Below are 17,264 nucleotides of genomic sequence, written 5' to 3' on the forward strand. Positions count from 1 at the left end.
TACGTAAACAAAAAAAAAAGCGCACTCTTCAAGTTTAATGATTTTCTTTTTTTGTTTGTTTGTTTAATTATCTGTTTAGTGTTAAAGTGTGAGGTCTCGTGTGTGTTTTTGTTTCTGAACTGAAATGAAAACGTGTAGCCTGGTAACGAGGGTTGACTCCTAAATGTCTCTCTAATTTTTATATAAGTGCACTACATGTTACTAGGAAGTAATGGATTTTTAAACTCTATATAGTGCACTCGAGCTTCAGTAGGCAGTCATTTGGGATACGGCCGCTGTATTACCAAACTCTTAATTCAGGCTTAATAATTTGCACATATTTATTTCGTCATATTAATAAACTTTTTCTACATTTTTATAAATATTTATTTAGATTGTTTATAGCCAGCTGAATTCTGCAACTTCTCTCAGCGCTGGCTCAAGGTGCATAAACACCAGTGCAGTTCGCTATGGAGATGAGGTGAGACCTGGTGATGTGGTACAGGATGGTTTAAGTTATAAATCAGTTATAGAAACTGTTTTATTTAATCAGGCTAACAGATAAACATCCAGGTCCCTACCAAATCCACCATTAGCTTGATCAATTCTATAAAAGTCTATTTAAATTCTGAAAACTGTACAAATGTTGTTGTTTTCCACCAAAGAGGCGGGATTAGCCAACGCAGAATAGTGACGTTTGTCTCTTGTTGATGACGTGTAGGTCGCATGAACGCGACCTGTCCGGTCAGACTGCAGTCGCATGTGAAAATATCGGATATGCATCGGATTTAGGACCACATATCCAAGCGGCCCGGGTCGCATGTGAAAAAATCGGATCTGTGTCATTCAGATCGTCAATAATAAATCGGATACAGGTCGCATATGGGCAAAGAAATCGGATATGGGTCGTTTCAGGGTGCAGTCTGAACGTAGTCTTAGTCTCCCTGAGCACAGTTATGAAACAAAGTGCAGTGTGGGTCAGTGTCCACACACTGAAACTGAATTGAAACCTCAGTGAATCATGTTTCTTCTGAACTTAGAGTAAATACTCAAAATAAAATGCAGTGTCTCACACACACTAAAATTGAAATGCAAAATAAAGTGCAGCTTCTTGCCTTTGGCCTTAAATGACAAAATTAAGTTCACAGTTACAGTAAGTCACACATCACTCAGTACGTTTACATGCACATAGAGAAAATCGAATTTCTGCCGTTGCTCGACTGAAATTGAAGCTCTAAATGGCATGTAAACGCCTTAGCTCGGCTGAAATTGAACCGAACTTGATTTCTCGTAATCGAGCTACACGACCTAGATTATGCGATTTTTGCGGAGCTACTTAGTGCATGTAAACCCTATCGAGCTACGTAGTCGAGCCGCTTACTTCAGCACTGCCCCTTCCGGAAGTGACGAGTGACGAGACCACAAGCGGGAAACACAACAGCCTCGGTCGGCATGACAACGAATCATGAATCTTTTCTTTTTGTGGCATTGTTTGCACTGTTAAAATTTAGCTCACTTACTGTATCACCAAATACATCTGTTGCATAGTTGTGAATTGTGTACATAAACAAGTCATTGTGTGTGTGTGTGTGTGTGTGTGTGTGTGTGTGTGTGTGTGTGATATATATGTCCAACATCTGAAGAATGTTAAAAAAACAAAACAATTGAACTTTGTGCATTTATTAAGACATAAGTTAAATTGTAAGCAAAAAAAATAATTTTTTTGTAAGCAAAAAATGGACTTTAGAAAAATATACAATTGTGCAAAATACTTGTCCAGGGTGTACCCCGCCTTTCGCCCGTAGTCAGCTGGGATAGGCTCCAGCTTGCCTGCGACCCTGTAGAACAGGATAAAGCGGCTACAGATAATGAGATGAGATGAGAAGTTGTCTTACAAAACAGTGGTCTGCGCCGGACAGTTTGTAGCCATACAGTCTGTTAGAGCAAGCCTAACAGCTTGAACACTGCCAGTGTTGCCAGATTGGGAGGTTTTAAGTGTATTTTGGTGGATCTGAACATGTTTTGGGCTGGAAAACGTCAGCAGTATCTGGCAACACTATAGCTCTTCTTCATGACGACAACCGGAAGTGTACCAACACGATGGGGCGTGTAGCGCCACCTGTGGCTCGGGTGCACAATGCACCTTACACAATAGCTCGATTTCACAGTTGCATGTAAGATTGGATTTCTCTGGCACCCCTGCTGGGACCCTTAGCTCGATTACCGACAGTAGCTCGATTTGGATGTGCATGTAAACGTACTGACTGAAGTAGATGGGAGGACTTTGGCGCTGTCCAATGTAGTTTGCTTCGGGTCGGGTTTCGGTGGCTCCGGCTGAGCTAATATGTCGGGGTGGTGTCGTGCTAAGTAAGTTCGCAAGTTTGTTGTGTTACCTGAATATCTAATTGGAGCGAAACAGGTTTTGCAAAGTGCGTACTCTTTGTCCAGCTCACTGTTTTTTTCTCCTTTCCTTTGGAATCCAAAGTACCTCCAAACATCTGCTTTAAAGTTCGGCGGCGTCTCTAGGTTTACGTTAACAGCCATACTTGCTTGTTTTTTTTTTCCTCACTGCAACCGCCGGGGGGAAAAAGAGAAGATGAAGAGTGCCTTGCAGTGAGGTAGCGGTACAGCGACACCTCGCGGAGCGGAGGTGCAGAAGTCGTACTGGATTTACAACCCGTCTGAAACATGATTTATTATTTGAAAAAATATCAATATTCAAATTTTGAGTATCGATATTGAATCAGAAGACAAAGTATCACGATATAATCGCCGTATCGATATTTTTGCCCACCCCTACTGTCCACCAATCATAGGCTCCCATGCCACAATGGTGGTATGTTGATAAAATATTTAGAAAATAAAAATACAAAATATATGAAACCATCAAAAGCGATAAATTTTATTTTCTCTCTCACATATATGAGAGAGAATATAATTTTTTTATCTATCTATATACACACACACACACACACACACACACACACACGTGCATCTCAAAAAATTAGAATACCATGAAGAAGTTCCTTTTTTCATAATTTAATTCAAAAAGGTAAACTTTCATATATTCTATATTCATTACATGTAAAGTGAAATATTTAAAGCCTTTTTTGTTTTAATTTTGATGATTATGGCTTATAGCTCATGAAAATCAGAAATCCAGTATCTCAAATTATTAGAATATTCCCTAAGATCAATCAAAAAAAGGATTTACAATACAGAAATGTCCAACTTCTGAAAAGTATATTCATTTATACACTCAATACTTGGTTGGGGCTCCTTTACCATGAATTACTGTATCAATGCGGTGTGGCATGGAGGTGATCAGTCTGTGGCACTGCTGAGGTGTTACTGAAGCCTTGCTTTGATAGTGGCTTTCAGCGTATCTGTATTTTTGGGTCGGGTGTTTCTCATTTTCCTCTTGACAATACCCCATAGATTCTCTATGGGGTTCAGGTCAGGCAAGTTGGCTGGCCAATCAAACACAGTAATATCATGGTCAGCAAACCATTTGGTAGTAGTTTTGGCACTGCGGGTAGGTGCTAAGTCCTGCTGGAAAAGGAAATCAGCATCTCCAAAAAGCTCGTCAGCAGATGGAAGCATGAAGTGCTCTAAAATCTCCTGGTAGATGGCTGTGTTGACTTTGGACTTGATAAAATACAGTGGACCAACACCAGCAGATGACATGGCACCCCAAATCATCACAGACTGTGGAAACTTCACACTGGGCTTCAAACACCTTGGATTCTGTGCCTCTCCACTCTTCCTCCAGAACCGTGATTTCCAAATTAAATGCAAAATGTACTTTCATCTGAAAAGAGGACTTTGGACCACTGAGCAACAGTCCATTTCTTTCTCTCCTTAGCCCAGATAAGACACTTCTGACATTGTCTCTGGCTCAGGAGTAGCTTGATATTAGGAATGCGAAAGTTGTATCCCCTTTCTTGAAGATGTCTGTTCGTGATGGGTCTTGATACACTGACACCAGCCTCAGTCCACTCCTTGTGAAGCTCTCCCAAGTTCTTGAATCAACTTTTGACAATCCTCTCAAGACTGCGGCCATCCCTGTTGCTTGTACACCTTTTCCAGCCACCCTTTTCAGCAATGACCTTTGGTGGCTTACCCCCCTTGTGGAGGGCATCAGTGATCATCATCTTGACAACAGTCAAGTCAGCAGTCTTCCCCATGATTGTGGTTGTGTGTACTGAACTAGACCGAGAGATACACTGTGTTCATACTGTTTTACTCAAACGCGAAATGAAATATTCTAATATTTTGAGATGGTTTTTTTATGTTTTTGTACTGTATGCCATACTGATTAAAATTAAAATAGAAAAATGCTTGAAACATTTTAGTTTATGTGTAATGAGTCTATAATATATAACATTTTCACTTTCTTAAATAACTGATGGAAAATATTAAGTTTCACAATATTCTATTTTTTTGAGACGCACTAGTATATTATTTATATATATATATATATATATATATATATATATATATATATATATATATATGACGCGGTACGCGGTGGTCCGGACTACCGTTGTGGTCCGGACCACGCCGTTTTCAGGTGTGGTCCGGACCACCAAGTTCAGAAGACAAATAAATTTTAAATTTTCAGCTACTTCTTCCCCTAATTTAGAATAAATTCTTTCCTTTGCCCTTTCTTCTGTTGCTTTGTAGTCTCTAGCACATTTTTTCTTATTCCTTAGAAGCTGTTCATAACCACCCTGAGACATAATGACGAAAGTTGGTAAAATTATTTTTCACTTCCCTCGTGGCAGCTCCCGCTTTTTTACATGCGTTAGAACTGGTATCTTTTATTGCGCGTGTGTTTTACGCATGCATTTCTCTTCCGGTTTGAGAAAAAATAAATGATGTACGACTTTGTAAAAAAAACTCGTATTAAATGACAAACACAGTATGATTTTGGTAAGTTTTTATTTATATCGTAATATAATACAGCATACGGTGAACCGGACCACAATCCAGGAAAAATAATTAATTAATGCCCTCGTTTTGTATGGAAAATACGGTGATCCGGACCACCGCGTACCGCGTCATATATATATATAATATGTGTGTGTGTGTGTGTGTATATATATATATATATATATATATATATATATATATATATATACACACACACACACACACACACACTATATATATATATATATATATATATATATATATATATATATATATACACACATACACACACACACACACACACACTGATTAGAGGTAAGGAACATTATTCAGTGATATTGTTTATTATTAACTCCAATCGTGATATAAATGTTCCAAGTTTGACACCTGCCCGCTTCAACCACGCTGCTGGCACACGATGTCCTTGACCCTCGTCACCCTTAGCCAATGGATCCTATGGACCCCTCTGAGCCGTGCTTTTCCAGTAGACTCGAACACATGCATACTTCAAAAGTGATTTTATATATATATTTTGTTTTTTCAAATACTTTGTCCTGCATAAAGTGCTTGCTTACCCAAGCTTTCAACTCTATCCAGAGTCTCCATCAGGGGGAAATGACACCTGACGAAGACTCTGGATTGAGCTGAAAGCTTGGGTAAGCAAGCTTTTTATGCAATACAAAGTATTAAAAAAAAAAAAAAATCACTTATGATTACCAAATTAGCTGCATAGATGAAACTTTTCAACATGACATATTTTGACTAATTATAACCAAAAACAAGGAAATCTGAATGGTTTCTTCAATTTTTTTGCACTTTTATATATTGTCATGCTTCCCTAATCGGGAGCAGCCAGAAGATGATGATGATGATGATGATGATATATTGTCATGTTGATGAGTAAAACTTTTTAATGCATTTCCCGTGAAATGAGACGAGCTACTTTAGACTGGTTCCTTGCTCTCTTAGCACAGCATGAGCATACAGTCAATGTCTCTGACGCTATACGGGAACCAGTACAGGAAAACAAGATTTTCGATAGACACAGGTGAACTTTGTTTTGAGGAGGAGTCAGATGTCACGATGTGTGATTCGCTTTGCAGAATAATAATAATAATAATAATAATAAACGATAGAAATATGCTACTGACGGACTGACAGTTCAAACCTGCATCACAGAGCAGTTGCTTAGGTTACCAGCACTAACTTTTGTCGTCTGATCACCATTAAGTTTTACTTGTCATTGCACATACTTTAGTTGTCTTGGACAATCGAACATGTGGTTTTTCGAGCACTGATTATTTTTTTATATATGACTGTTTAGTTTTGCTTCATTTTTTTCCTCCCACTCTTAGAAGCAGATCTGATAATCTCCAATAGGAAGTACAGACCGTCACCAAAACACCTGTTTAAATCATACTTCCATGGAACTGTGTTGGGGTGTGGCTGTGCAAAACAAGGGAACTCACAGCTTGTTTCAGGTTTAGGTTCTTGATATCAGCCTCACTGTTGATATCTGATGGTCCAATTTGTTTCATGCTGAAATTAATAGGAGTCGTCACTTATAGATCACCATTAGCTGATATGATATGGGTTTCGAATTGAAAACAGAACGAATCAGATGAGTGGGTGGGTGCATCTTGAATTACTGGTCGCACAGAGTCCTCAAGAAGTAAAAGAAAATTTATCAACAAAAGTCTATACTAACCAAAAACCCAGATGATGACAATGTCTTTGACCAGACTGTTTAAATAACACTGTTGGGCTCCCCCTCCATGTTTGCTTTTTAGGTGCATCAAATCAAACTGATAACAGGGAGTGAGTCCAGGCAAGGACTTTTACTTGTTTACAAGGTTTTACTTGTATCTGTACCTCAAGTCCAAGATATTTATTCTGGTGCTGGCATCTCTATAGCAGGGTACGTAACATGCTCGTACAGATTCCAGTATGACAGTCTTGAACAATAAATAAGGCATTTATCACACTGCAGTTACCTTAAACTAAACCTGAAAGCCAAACAAACCTAACTTGCTGAAATAGTTTAATCTGAAGAAAGACAGAGTCCCTGCACTCATGTTCGAAATGAACTTTACACTCTGGTTTTCTATCCTGCCACTCAAGTGAAGACAAAGACGCTTGACTTCATTAGTTGTTACATCAGATTGTGTTGGATAAATTTAATTAGTATTTCTGTGTTCATATTTTAAATCACAAACTTCTAACATATTTAAGGAGCTCGCGAGGTGTCGCACGCAGCAGGTTGCTTTACTTTACTAGCCGCTAACTAGCTGTTAGCACAACGTTTCGTTAGATCACACTGCTCAGTATCTAATAAAGCGATATTTATAATATCTGGGTAAATTAATAACTAACCACAATACAAACGTTAAACACCGTAACTACTATTACCTTTCATAACCAAAGAAGTACGGTTTGAGCATAGCTTAGCTTCCCACATAACACCGAGTTCTAACAGGAGCTAACAGCTTACATCTCTGTCCCCTACTGAGGCGCTGCTCTTAGCAACCTGTTGCCCAAGAACTGAAAAACCAAACAAAACCGTTCTGGCAATTAAAAGTGAAAGAAAAGAGATTGTTCTCTATTTACCTCTTGATTAAATATTGTGACTCTTCAACTTTAGGTGCGGAAGGATCCAACAATTCAATTCTTCACGAACAACGTAAGATTATCCAGTGCGATCACAACATATTGTGGTAAAGTGAGTTTGAAGGAGTTCACACTGATGTGGCTCTCCAGCGCCACCTCCGGTTCCGTCCCAAACCACGTTCTGTCCTTGCACTTCGCGAGTTACCACTAAGTGGCAGCAGACGAATGGGCTACTCGCACAGATCCAGTACGTCCGCATTATGTTTACAAATGCCGTACTCCGTTTCCTTCACGTAATTAGTGTGCTTGCAAAAGCACACTATTCTTCTTAAGTTTTATTTTTATTATTCCGTTTCACCCGTTTTTTGGATCCACTACTGCTCCTAGGGCTTTCGAGACACCGTTCCAACGCTGAAACGTACAGGGCCCGATCTGGAATGGCGTGCTTGTTAAAATGGTTGCACTACCCCTTGTCGTTCGTTCAGTAGTCCCGTTTTTCGGCAAAATTCCGCGTCATTGAAATGAATGGGTAGAACTTTGGAGTGATGATGTCATAAGGAGCTCCTCCACTCTAGACTTAGAGTGGGAGCAGCAGAAAAAAAAAACTGCGATTTTACAGCCAAAATCCATGTTTAAAACCCTGTAAAACCTCTGAATTAAATTGAAAAACATATTAAAGGGTGGACCTTCAAAATGATGTGAAAGAGACTTTGAGCCAGAGAAGGAGGGAGAGCTGTTGACCAAAGCCATTTAAAACAAGGATTTCTGAAATCCTTCTTTTAAAACATGACACTGTGTGATAATGTGTCTTGTGCCCCTTTTCCACCAAAGCAGTTCCAGGGCTGGTTCGGGGCCAGTGCTTAGTTTGGAACCGGGTTTTCTGTTTCCACTGACAAAGAACTGGCTCTGGGGCCAGAAAAAACGGTTCCAGGCTAGCACCAACTCTCTGCTGGGCCAGAGGAAAGAACCGCTTACATCAGCAGGGGGGCGGAGTTGTTAAGACCAACAACAATAACAAGACCGCGAAAGATCGCCATTTTTAAGTGACGAGAAGCAGCAGCTGTACAAACGCGAAGTCATCCATTATTGTTGTTGTTGCTGCTGCTGCTTCTTCTGTGTTGTTTTTGCTTCGATATTCGCGCCAAGGTTTATGCAAATGTAGCGACGTAACTGACGTATACAGCGACGTAATGACATGGCTAACCTTAGCACTGCGAGCTATGGAAAAGCAAACTGGTTCTCAGCTGGCTCGCAAGTTGAATGAGTTGTTAACCAGCACCAGCACTGGCCCTGAACCAGCCCTGGAACTGATTTGGTGGAAAAGGGGTATTGGTGGGGATAGTGACTGGGTGAGAGAGAGAAGCAGAGAATGTGGCTTCACTTGAGCAAGCACACTCCAGCAGTTTCTGCAGAGGAAATGCAATCTCATTACAATTATTTTTTTCACAGTCCAAATCCTGCACTCTGATTGGCTGGCGAGCGGGTCCATATCCTACAGTACGGACCCCAGTTATGGACCTCTGGCGACTCGCTCGTTCACAACAACAAACATAGTAGAATTTTTTGTCAACATTTATCTTTTTTTTATAAGATTTATTTATAAGATTATCAAAAATCTTATTAATTTTTGCCAGCATTTCTCAGGAAAATTTTACAGCATGGATAGTGATAACAACAGTGTTCACAGTGAAAGCGAGTTTTACTACCCTGAGGAAGAAGAAATAAAAGAAAACATTTCAGGAGAAAGCTAAAACCTGTAATTTGCTAACACAGAGCAAAAACATGGCTGAACCCTGAATGACTCCTATTTGTATAAATAGGGGACTACATAGGCGGCAAAATGTAGTTTTTTTCCTGCCATGGAAGTGCACTTGTATACTGAGGAGGAAGCAATTTGCATTACAGCCGTGAAGATTCAAAATGGCAGCTCGGCTCGGTTTTCCCTTTCGGGCGCTCTCGTTTTCTGTTAGAATTTGGTAAAGAAAAAAATAAATATATTATTTACCAGCTTAAGGTCGGTCTGTATGGTGAAATACCGTGACCTCGGCCTTGAATACTGACCTCAGCCCAGAGGGCCTCGGTCAGTACTTTCAAGACCTCGGTCACGGTATTTCATGATACGGACCTCCCAGCTGGTAAATAACATATATGTACTTTACAATCAAGAGTTATTCTTCCTCCGGTTCGACCTCAAAAGTCTAAGTTCAAAGTGAAGAAAGCAGGTGAGACTTCAGTAAGAAATATAAAAGCATCAGCAAATACCTATGATTACTGAGCACTGCTATGCAACGGAATCTACTCCAAGTAGCAAGAGACCCAAACTGTCCCCCTCAGCTGAGAGGAAATTGGTTCAGATGGTCAGGAACCACCAAGGCACAGGCCTGCCATGAACTGCAAACTGCTGTAACACTGTGGCCCACTAGTGTCAAGCTAGTTTTACATCGCCATGGACTGTGAGGCTGCCATCCAAGAACAAAGCCCCTGCTCCAAAATCTACACCTTCAAGCTTGACTAAAGTTTGCAGTTGACCACACAGACAAAGAAAAAGACATTTATGATCAAATGAGACAAAGAATGAGTTGTTTGGCCTCAATGACCAGAAATACATAGAAACACTGTAGCAATGGTTAAATGTGGTGGTGGTAGCATCATACTCTGGGGCTATTTTGATGCCAATGGAATTGGTGCATTGCACAACGTTGATAGAATAATGACGAAGGAGGATTACCTCAGAATTCTTCAGCATCACCTCAAACCATCAGAAACTTCGACACAATTAAATGTCCCAACAGGACAATGACCCCAAACACAAGTCAGACCTGGTCGTGGATAAAGTACGCCAATATTAAGTCCTGACATCAACCCTATCAAAAATATTTGGACTGTGCTTAAATGTCGGGTCTGTGCCAGGAAACACACAAATTGAATTGGACTCTACCAGTTCTTTTGAGAAGAGAGGATAAATATCCAACCAGAATTCTGACAGAAGTTTGTTGATGATGACCAAAAGCATCTGGTCAAGGTGAAACTCACGAAGGGACATTTAATCAAATGTGTTGTTTTTTTGACCCTGTGTTGATGTCAGAAAACCCAAAATTAATTAAAACTTGGGCACTAAATTCAGGCTTTTTTTTTCCTTATTAAAGATGCATGTTGTACTATCATTCTTGTTCTTCCAACTGCTCATATTAGCGGTCACCACAGCAGATTTGTTCCACATATTTGATTTGCCATAGGTTTTACACCGGATGCCCCTCCTGATGTAACCCTCTCCAATCTAGCTAGACTTGGGACCCAGCACTAAGTATGCACTGGCTTCTACAACCCCAGTGGTTGGGCATTTTACCTAATCTGCATGTCTTTGAACTGTGAGGGAAACTGGAGCAAACCCACACAGAGAGAACATGCAAACTCCACACAGAAAGGACTCCGTCAGCCATGAGGTTCAAACCAAGAACCTTCTTGCTGTGAGGTGACAGTGCTTCCCACTGCACCACTGTCATTCGACCACAGAAAAAGAACAGTTCAAAGAAATCACTGAAAGCCCCATATTTATGTCTATGATGACATTCATGTCCATGTATGTAAACTTCTGACTATGAATATAAAGAGCATCTTTCTTTACAGACCGAATATGATATTTATCAGGGATTCTTGAGATGAGGGACAAAACCTGTCCGGGAGATAAAACTCATTGTAATGATTAAAATGTGTTTAGAAAATGTCAAATAACTTGATTAAACAATAAAACAACAACATATATATATATACTACAAAATGTTAATGTTTTTTTTACACATATATTGTATTTTAAATAGCCTAGTGTGCTGCCTGAACCTAAAAATACCCATGTCCGAAAGCACGTTTCATGACTTCACAATACTTAAATAATTGTTTAAAGTACATTAAAACAAACAAAATTGCTACTGTGATCATGTATTTTAAATGAATATTCAACCTGCGTAGGAACCAACCATTTAAAAAATATATTTATGTACTTTTTACGGGATTGAAATCGTGTCCGGACTTTCTGTCAACACCATAAGATTTTTCTAAAAACGCAAAAAATCAGGCATTATAGTGACCAGCTTACATTCTAAGGACCTCTTTTCTGCTCCCTGTGTGGTGGACATGCCATGAGGGCTCTACTCTGGTAAGTTAATATTTCACATATTTGTCTTAAATTATCTTCTTTTACAAAACCACCTATGTCACAACCATAGAGTGTCAACACCATGGTCGATAAAATTCAAGGTTTATGTGATTTTATTCAGAAATAAAAGTTTAATCTAACTTTATTTTGGAGGCCATAAGCAGCTGGTGAAAAACAAGATGGCTCCTGCAAAGAAAACACGTTATGATGAAAAGTTGAAGATTTCGTCAACTCCGTAAGACTCCATCAGACGTCAACTCCATAAGAAAATTTGTCTTATGGAGTTGACCACTTAACTTATGGTGTTGACAAATGGGACTTGAATGTATTATTTACCCATTTAATTAAATTTTATACATTGACATTGTAGTTTTATTATTTTATATTTTAATAACATACATTCATTCAATATGAAATACACAGAAGATAATTATTTCTTTTGTAATACTGAATTCAGTCTGTATGTACTGTGTGTGTGCGCGTGCGTGCGTGTGTGTGCGCGCGTGTGTGTGTGTTCATTATGTGAGAAATAAGTAAGTTACAATACAATACACGTTATGTTTTCCATTTAAGGTGCTTAAATAACGAAGAGCTTTTGTATTATTTGAACAATCATATTTGTTGAATATGGTATAATTATTATTATGCTGATTTCAATCTGCCTATTATAAGGAAAGTAAGTCAAGTACACACATGTATACATGTACATGTTTTGAGTCTCTCTCTCTCTCTCTCTCTCTCTCTCCCCCATCTCTCAGAGATGTTTACATTCAAAGGCTGAATTACTGAATGTTCTGAATGTTCTTTGTCCATGATCCACATATTTGATGAGATGGACTGTTCAAGAGATTAGAAAAGTCTACTGCCCAGTTACTGTTTTTAAAGTGGGTGTGAGTGCAAAAAAAATGAGTTTTTGAAGTTCAATGGTCATGGTAAATTAAGTTATACCCTGTTCTCTTCTAATCCGTCAACACCGTAAGATGTGTGTCAACTCCGTCAACAGCTCGTCAACTCCATAAGATGAGTTTTCTTTTCATTTTTGTTTTTAAAAGGAGATTTTATTATATTGTCTCAGATTATCTCAATAAAAACACTGCATTTCCTAAATGAATTTGTAATTTTTATATAGCTGAATACCATTGTCTGTTTTTTAGATTAAAAACTAAATGTGAAAATGTATATTTCCCCACTAATAATAAGCGATAGCTCCATAATTTATTTATTTTAAGTAATCGTAGTAGTTTGAAAATGTGGATAGATCAGCACAGATTAAAATTATCTCCAATATTCAAAAGAACTGCAATAATTTTATTCAAAATACATATTTTCTAGGTTTCTGTGTGTCTTATGGTGTTGACAAAATTCCATGCTTGTCCAGCAATCATGACAAAAATGTTAAAAATGTTAAACCTGGGAGATTGTATTTTGACAGCATTAAAAGGCCAACATCTGGGGCAACTATAATATATAAATATATTTTGGAAAAATCAACATTTTATTTTTAGAAATTAAAAACCCATTTTATCCCTTGTCTCAAGAATCCCTAAATGTCATGTCACTGAATTTTTCTTTGAATTGAGATCCGAATACTGTGAACAGGGTGACAGGCTGAGAAAATTACCTCCATAACAATTACGTCAAGTCTCTTTATCCCTCAGATTCAAATGCATTTAGGTAAAACAACAGATCCTTTGGAAATTAATTAGACATTTAAAGAATTTTATGTTTCACTTTATTCATGTCATCATCATCTCATTATCTCTAGCCGCTTTATCCTTCTACAGGGTTGCAGGCAAGCTGGAGCCTATCCCAGCTGACTACAGGCGAAAGGCGGGGTACACCCAGGACAAGTCGGCAGGCCATCACAGGGCTCACTTTATTCATCTGAACAGTATTCTACTCTTACTGATTTCAATAATTTCTTCAACAAAATTGAAATTTCCTACATTGGACAGTCTGCTGTAGATGAATTAGATAAACTAATTACAACTGCAGAACTTACTGCAGCTGCAATGTCACTATAAAGCAGTAAATTCCCTGTGCCAGGTGGTTATCCGTCTGAGTTTTATTTAAAAAAAAATAAATAAATAAGCTACCTTCCTTATTGTTATATTTGTTTAATGACTGAATTTTTAATCAGACTTTGACTCAAGGCGTAGGTTTGGTATTAACACTGGTGGGGACATAAACCCAATGCCAACCCCCAGTGGTGCCAACTTAAGGTCAACATGAGAGGGTCACAATATTTTGCTCCGTTGTGTTCCACCAAAAGAGTATCCATCATCTCTCCAAAGTCCAGACTTTTAGAATTTTAGGTTTAGAACTGTAGTTATTCATGAATAATAATAATAATAATATGCAATTCATTTGATTAATTGTAAATCTTGCATGTGATGAATAACTCATTCTACCAATTTGCAAATGTCTTTTACAAGTGAATAACGCATTGACTGTCAGGAGGGAGTATGTTCCTTTCCCTCATAAATGGAAGTAAAACACATACGGAGCCTTAAACACTGCATTACATTAGGCTGGCAGGGGGAGTAGGCTATCTTCTGTGTGATCTATAGGTTTAGAATGCTAGTTTAAGCTGATATGTGATTGATCTAATGGGAAAAACAGGATGAGATCTCTACAACCTTTTTGACACATTGAAAGGTTTCAATTTTACTTGGCAACAGAATGTATCTGAATTCTGATTGGTTGTTGTTATATTATTGCCCTTTTGTTGTCTTCTTGAGCCCAAAGCGGAGAGGGGAGGTAGTGATGGGTTCTGCTGAAGTGCAGATAGTGTTCTGGTCGAGGAAGATTGTGTAAAATGTATTTCTTCAATTCAGAACATGCTTAATTTCTGGTCAAGAAGGCAGAGGCTGTTATGCTCATTATGTGAAAAATGTTTTATTTGATTAAAAGATGTCTGGGCCACGACCAATGTCCACATCACCATCGGGTTGTTGTTTACATGTGTCATATTACACGAACTTGGTTAGGGCACTCTGCAGGTCTTAACTGAAGCACTTCAAATTAAGGGTTAGCGGGTTGCTAAAGTTTGCAGGCACTTCACAAGCAAGACTAGGTACAATATTAGCCAACATTAGCACAATTTATATGATTTAATAATGTCTTCGTAACCTTAATGAACACCAGTTGTTGTCAGTATCAAGTCGGATTGTTATTTATATGCCACACAAACTTAGAAAACAGTCATATTCGTATGTTGTCGTTTTTACACACTGAATACAAACTGTTGTTAACTAATTCATTTTACAAGTTAATCTAACGTTACATTCCTCAAGGACAGTTTGTTAGCAGCCGGTCACTGCACTGCAACCGCACTTGCTAATTGACATGGTAGCCAGATCTGCTTGCTGTTTTCGTGACCACGCCCCCAGAGCGAATATTCATGAGCTAATTTTGTGTGGTGTTTCACCCAGTGGAAACCTACAGTAACCATTTGTGGAGCGTGATATATATTTTTCTTCAATCAGAAATATTGGTAGGGACATAGCTGTCGTTTGATATTGGTAGGGACACGTCCACACCCTATTCTACACCTATGCTTTGACTCAAGTTTCAATCACCTTCCTTCTAAAAAAAAAAAGGGTAAAGATCCCAATAAACCTGCTGAACATTGATTTTAAAATTTTGTCAAAGCTGTTGGCCTGTTGCATGGAACCTATTCTCCCATCTATTACTTCTCCTGATCAGACAGGGTTTATTTGTAACAAGCATTCTTTTTTTAATATGAGGCTTCTCTCATCTCATCATCATCCGCTTATCTGGGGCAGGGTCGCGGAGGCAGCAGTCTGAGCATGGAAGCCCAAACTTCCCTTTCCCCAGACACCTCGGCCAGCTCCTCGGGAAGAACACCGAGGCGTTCCCAGGCCAGCCGAGAGACATAGTCCTTCCAGCGTGTCCTGGGTCTTCCCCGGGGCCTCCTCCCAGGGGGACATGCCTGGAACACCTCCCCAGGGAGGCGTCCAGGAGGCATCCGAAAGAGATGCCTGAGCCACCTCAGCTGATTCCTCTTGATGTGGAGGAGCAGCGGCTCTACTCCGAGCTCCTCCTGAGTGATTGTACTTCTCACCCTATCTCTAAGGGAGCGCCCAGCCACCCTGCGAAGGAAACTCATTTCAGCCGCTTGTATCCGTGATTTTGTTCTTTCGGTCATTACCCAAAGCTCATGACCATAGGTGAGAGTCGGAACGTAGATCGACCGGTAAATCGAGAGCTTTGCCTTTTGGCTCAGCTCCTTCTTCACCACGACGGACCGGTAAAGCGACCGCATCACTGCGGAGGCTGCACCGATCTACCTGTCGATCTCACACTCTATCCTTCCCGCACTTGTGAACAAGATCCTGAGATACTTAAACTCCTCCACTTGAGGCAGGACTTCTCCACCAACCTGGAGAGGACAAGCCACCCTTTTCCGGTCGAGAACCATGGCCTCGGACTTGGAGGTGCTGATTCTCATCCCAGCCGCTTCACACTCGACTGTAAACCACCCCAGTGCATGCTGAAGGTCCTGGTTTGCAGAAGCCAACAGGACAACATCATCTACAAAAAGCAGAGATGAAATCCTGTGGTTCCCAAACAGGATTCCTTCTGGCCCCTGGCTGTGCCTAGAAATTCTGTCCATAAAAATTATGAACAGAACCGGTGACAAAGGGCAGCCCTGCCAGAGTTCAACATGCACTGGGAACAGGTCTGACTTACTGCCAGCAATGCGAACCAGACTCCTGCTCTGTTCGTACAGGGACTGGACAGCCCTTAGCAAAGAGCCCCGAACCCCATACTCCCAAAGCAACCCCCACAGAATACCATGAGGGACACGGTCGAATGCCTTCTCCAGATCCACAAAGCACATGTGGACTGGTTGGGCAAACTCCCATGAACCCTCGAGCACCCTATGAAGGGTATAGAGCTGGTCCAGCATTCCACGACCAGGACGAAAACCGCATTGTTCCTCCTGGAGCCGAGGTTCGACTATCGGCCGAATTCTCCTCTCCAGTACCCTGGAGTAAACCTTCCCTGGGAGGCTGAGAAGTGTGATTGGAGCACACTCTCCGGTCCCCTTTCTTAAAAAGAGGGACCACCACCCCAATCTGCCACTCCAGAGGCACTGTCCCTGACCGCCATGCGATGTTGCAGAGGCGTGTCAGCCAAGACAGCCCCACAACATCCAGAGACTTGAGATACTTGGGGCGGACCTCATCCACCCCTGGTGCCTTGCCACTGAGGAGTTTGCTAACCACCTCAGTGACTTCGGCTTGGGGAATGGACGAGTCCGCCCCTGAGTCATCAGCCTCTGCTTCCTCAATGGAAGACATGACAGTGGGATTGAGGAGATCCTCAAATATTCCTTCCACCACCCGACAATGTCCCCAGTCGAGGTCAACAGCTCCCCACCCGCACTGTAAACAGTGTTGGCAGAGTACTGCTTCCTTTTCCTGAGGCGCCGGATGGTTTGCCAGAATTTCTTCGAGGCCGACCGATAGTCCTCCTCCATGGCCTCACCGAACTCCTCCCAGTTCTGAGTTTTTGCCTCCGCAACTGCCCGAGCTGCAGCACGCCTGGTCTGCCGATACCT

General features: G+C 40.4%; 1 protein-coding gene across 3 annotated transcripts in view; it reads right to left on the reverse strand.

Annotated features, from left to right (window-relative positions):
- pals1a (protein associated with LIN7 1, MAGUK p55 family member a) overlaps window positions 1–7,673 on the reverse strand; it is a 93,259-nt gene extending 85,586 nt beyond the window's left edge. For 2 of the 3 annotated variants that reach the window (XM_060933569.1, XM_060933570.1), the window contains exon 1: window positions 7,522–7,673. The gene's annotated coding sequence lies outside the window, so the exon portion shown is untranslated. Of the gene's footprint in view, window positions 1–7,323; window positions 7,348–7,521 lie in introns of those variants that run through there. The other variant, XM_060933573.1, reaches the window with a different exon arrangement.
- Window positions 7,674–17,264: the final 9,591 nt, after the last annotated feature.

The sequence above is a fragment of the Neoarius graeffei genome, chromosome 11, assembly GCF_027579695.1.
Source record: "Neoarius graeffei isolate fNeoGra1 chromosome 11, fNeoGra1.pri, whole genome shotgun sequence".
In the NCBI taxonomy this organism is placed as follows: Eukaryota; Metazoa; Chordata; class Actinopteri; order Siluriformes; family Ariidae; genus Neoarius; species Neoarius graeffei.